This window comes from Otolemur garnettii, unplaced genomic scaffold, assembly GCF_000181295.1.
Source record: "Otolemur garnettii isolate 467f Iridium unplaced genomic scaffold, OtoGar3 scaffold00007, whole genome shotgun sequence".
Taxonomy (NCBI): domain Eukaryota; kingdom Metazoa; phylum Chordata; class Mammalia; order Primates; family Galagidae; genus Otolemur; species Otolemur garnettii.
In genome coordinates, this window is record NW_003852402.1 from 17,850,636 (window position 1) to 17,855,840 (window position 5,205).

Below are 5,205 nucleotides of genomic sequence, written 5' to 3' on the forward strand. Positions count from 1 at the left end.
TTGTTTTTCAGTTTTAGAATATTTTGGTTGTTAGTCATGGACTCACCTGTGTGCCAAACCACAGCCCTCCATAGTCTCTTCACTATAGGACAAAGGCCTCTTTAAACGAACACCCTCTGTAGAATACCCAGACGGTTCTATCTTATAACGATAGGAACAGCGACCTGACCTGAATTTAGATTCTGGAACTGAGTGTCATTTATTGGGACCACTCTTGTCTGGTGCAAGGGATGCTAAATCACAGCCACCCTGAAAAAATTGTCATGGACTGGTATTGTTGAACATTTTCAAACAATCAAATTGGGCCTCACATTTTGTTGGTTGGAAGTTCCATTTCTTCATCTTTGGCCCAAGTAACTTAGCAATGACCAATCAAACTATGCACCCACCATATTGTTTTGCGTGTTTGACTAGAACATTGACAGATTAATAGGAAGGGTAAATAGCAGAGCACAACTGTGGGGGCCCAGTGTGCGGCAGAAGGATTGACTGCTCCGGACTTTGTTGTGTTTGCTCAGAGGAAGCCGCAGCAAAAGCCTGCTGGGACGAGGTGACCCGGGTCATGGGCATTTGTTTCTTGTCTCTATAGAAAACAATTGTCTTCTCAATGGACGATGGCTTTTTCTGAATCTACATGGTTCCACCAACGAGCAAGCATTTGCTATTCCAGGGTGCTTGCTAAAACACACACATACAAATAAAAAGGCCACACAAAAGTTCAAATTTACTGTATTCCCTGGAGATTCCTTTGGGCTTAGGTTAATCAGGAGAGAAGCCTAATTTTCAGAAGTTTATCTTGAGGGTCTTCAACCCTCCACCTATTCACTGCTAATTCCCAATATTTGATGTTTGGAATTTTATGAAGTTTCAAAATAATCTAGTTACCTTTCTTCTCCTGCTCGCTACACCCCATTCATGAGGGCAGAATCCATTAACTTTAGCACTGTTGACTGTGTAAACCCTGGCTTTGGTGGAAATCTGTTTTGATCTCAAAATTGCTCTTCTATGAATTGATATGAATGAAATACACTAATAATGAAGAAAAATCTACCCGGGTAATCAGAAGAGGTGGCCTTATTTAAAAGACAGGACTATGTTTCTGATTGATAAATTTCTTTGAACATGGCTGATTTGATATGTACAATGTTATCATAGTTCTTTAGAATAAAATTCACTTCTAATAAAAGTCTTTTGAGGGTTTCATACTGATTTTTGATAAATAATTTTTGATCTCTCTTTCTCTCTGTTCTGTCTCTATGTATATGTATGTGTGTATTTATTTATTTTTAATAAACCATGCACTCTTCTTGATCTCATAGGGAAGACTAGAGCATAGAATGGCACTCCAAAATTTTCCATTGTGGTAGTTTTAATTCTGGTTTGTTGTGTCTGACTAATGCTATTTTCCAACAGCTTTCTCACCCTCACTTCCTTTACTCTCTTTTTTACCCTTTTCCTTCTATCTCTATCTTCCTAGAGCTCAGGTCTTAGGAGATGCTTAGAAGTATTATTGGTGGTGACGATGGCAGTCATTTTAGTTTCTGACTGCCTACTTCAGGTCTCCTTAAGCTTTCTGCACATCCAAAACTGAAAAATTGCAACATGAGGATAGTGGTATACTCTGAACAAAAGACCAAAACAACCTTCTTAAACTTGAGGAATGGAAACCTCTTCATCTGGGCTAGCCCACATTAAAACCCAAGAACAATGTTATTGTTAAAAAATATCCAAGCAAGAAAATGTTGGAAAAATTCTTATAGATATCAGTCTTGGGAAAGATTTTATGAATAAAACCTCAAAAGCAAACACAGCAACAACAAAAATAAAGAAGTGGGACCTGATCAAATTAAAAAGTTTCTGTACAGCCAAAGACACAATCAATAGAGTAAATAGAGAATCTACAGAAAGGGAGAGAATATTTTATTTGTATGTTATGTATCTGATAAATGTCTGATAACCAGAATCTACAAAGAACTCAAGCAAATCAGCAGGAAAAAAAAAATCAAACAACCTAATCAAAAAGTGAGCAAAAGACATGAACAGAAACTTTTCATACAAAGATAGTCTACTGGCCAACCACTACATGAAAAAATGCTCAACATTGCTAATCATCAGGGAGATGCAAATCAAAACCACAGTGAGATATTACCTGACTCCAGTGAGAATAACTCTTATGACAAAGTTCCAGAACAAGTGCTGGTGTGAATGTAGAAAGAAAGGAACACTTTTTGGTGGGACTGCAAAATAGTACAACCTCTATGAAAAGTTGTATGAGGGTACCTCAAAGAACTTAAAGTAGACCTACCATGTGATCCAGCAATCCCACTGCTGGGCATATACCCAAAGGAAAAGAGATCATTTTATAAAAAGGACAACTGCACTCACATGTTTGCAGAAGTCACAATTGCAAAGATGTGGAAACAACTCAAGTGTTCACCAATACATGAATGGATGAATAAAATGTGGTATATGCATATCACATTATGGAGTACTAGTCAACCATAACAAGGTCAATCTAGTATCTATTGTGTCAACCTGGATGGAACTGGAGACCATTCTTCTAAGTGAAACATCACAAGAATGGAGAAACAAACACATGTACTCAGTACCAAATTGGTACTCATCGATCAATACTTAAGTGCACATGTGGAAGTAAATCTTAATGAAAATCAACCTGGGGGGAGGGAGGAGAAGACGATGGGTCAATTCACACCTGTTGGACACAGCGCACACTGTGGGGGCGACCAGCACACTTTGACTTAGTCTGTACAAAAACAAAGTACATAAACATGTACCCCCGAATATTCTGAAATTAAAAAAAATCATATTTACTCTTCAGAAAATCAAAAATCTAATACCTATTCAAACTTACTAATTTTCACCTACTTGGTTTATTGAAAGAAGGTAAAGTGTTCTAATAAAATTATGAGTTGGCCCATTTTGGGGGCACCTATACAAATAACACATCTTTTTGAAATTTATTTAAAAGTAAACAATATTTGTTATGCATCTACTCTGTGTTGCTTTCCAAGGATAGTTTCTGCCTTTGGAGAGCTCACAGTTTTGGGTTGAAGCATAGGGAAAAACAGGTTAATACAGTGTTCTCTGCACTGTTAGGGTAGAGATAGGCTGAGCTGAAGAGGTTGGCATTAACTGTAATTTTTCAAGAAACCAAAGATGCCTGCTTTTCTGGTCTTGTGGCTTTATTTGTATTAGCTTACTCTCACTTGCAAGGCATAAAACAAAGAACAATTGTCTAGTTGATGCATACACAATAGAAACATGATAAGACTCCGGGAAAGGGCACTGGACTGTAAGTTTTATTGAGGCAAAAATTGTACCTGGCACATTCACTGTGTGTAGGGTGAGCCTGACACTCCAGGAGTATCTGTGGAATGCGTGGACGGATGAGGCAAAGCTCAGACAATGTGGGTTCTTAGTCACCCCTTAGCAGCTGCATAGCTTGTAGAGTGGCCTGGAGTCTTTGCCTCCAAGTGTCTGTTTCTTCAATACCTGTGCCTGTCACTGTGTCATCACAGGGTCAAATCCTATTCATAAGCCTCTACTACGAAGGAGGCTCCAGTCTAAGGATTTTACATGTATCAACTCACTGCATCTCCACAACAAAAATGGGAGGCAGGCACTGCCATTATTCCCATTTTATAGAAGATTATGTGCAATTGGTTCTTTGGTCGGCTCTAAAGTATTATTCCAGGAAAAGACATTGTAATTAGGATTTTTAATATTCTAGTGGCAAAAGTGTGGGAATATTGTCCAGGAAGTTTTGTCTTCTGTCTTGATTCTGTGTCTGCCTCATGCTGCCTTTCTCTGAGATTCTCACTGTGAAAATACTTTGGGTATCCATTTTAATTAAGAATTCCCTCCCTCCCTCCCTTCCTTCTTTTCTCCCTTCCCTTTCCCTTCCCTTCCTTTCCTCTCCCTTCCTCCCTTCCTCTCTTTCTTTCTTTTTTTCTTTTTGACATAGTCTCACTTTGTCGGTAGAGTGTCACAGTGTCATAACTCACAGTAGCCTCAGACTCTTGGGCTTAAGTGATCCTCTTGACGCACCTTCCTAAGTAGCTGGGACTACAGGCACCTGCCACAACGCCTGGCTAGTTTTAGAGACAAGGTCTTGCTCTTGTTCAGGCTATTCTTGAACTCCTGAGCTCAAGCAGTCCACCCCTCTCGGACTCCCAGACTGCTAGGATTATAGGTGTGAGCCACCACACCAGGCCTTTGACTCTGCCTCTCTGATGGCCACAGGCCCTCTCTCTGCTCCCCTTGGAAGGCACACTCCATTCCTCCTTCCCTTCCAGGTGGCTTCTTCAGTTTCAGTTGCTCCATCTTTGTGGTTTGTCAGCAATGGCCGTGGCTGTTCCAACCCCAATGCTGTCTCATGAACTTCCTGCTTCTACTTACTCTCACAATTCTTTGGTCCATTTTTCCATCATTCTAATTTCACTCTAATTTCTGAGATTCATCCAGCTAATTAGTATTCTCACATTTAATCTCAATCTTCTGGTCTGCTGATGGTCCAAACGCCTGGTGCAGGGAGGACAAACTGTGTCTTGTGCTCTGAGCCCGGCAGGGGCTGTAACGGGCAGCTCTCCTAGGAAGGTGTATGGGGGCAAAATAGACAACTTGGGCCAATGAAAAGAGGCAGCAAGGGGCCATTTGTATTTGATTGTATATGGTCTCTTGAGTTATCTTCAGAATAGGCTGAGCTTCCTAATAAAACTTGGTTTTGGTTAATTCTGAAATAAATTCCTATTTCTTTCTTTTTTTATTATTAAATCATAGCTGTGTACATTAATGCAGTCATGGAGTACAGTATGCTGGTTTTATATACAATTTGAAATATTTTTACCAAACTTGCTAACATAGCCTTCATGGCATTTTCTTAGTTATTGTGTTAAGACATTTATATTCTGCATTTAGAAAGATTCACATGTACCCTTGTAAGATGGACCATAGGTGCATCACCCTCCCACCACCCATCCTCCGCCCTCCCCTCCCCTCCCTCTCCTCTGTCCCCATATTCTTGTGTTATAATTGGGTTATAGCTTTCCCATGAAAGCTATAAACTAGTTTCATAGTAGGGCTGAATACATTGGATACCTTTTCTTCCATTCTTGAGATACTTTGCTAAGAAGAATATGTTCCAGCTCCATCCATGTAAACATGAAGGAGGTAAAGTCTCCATCT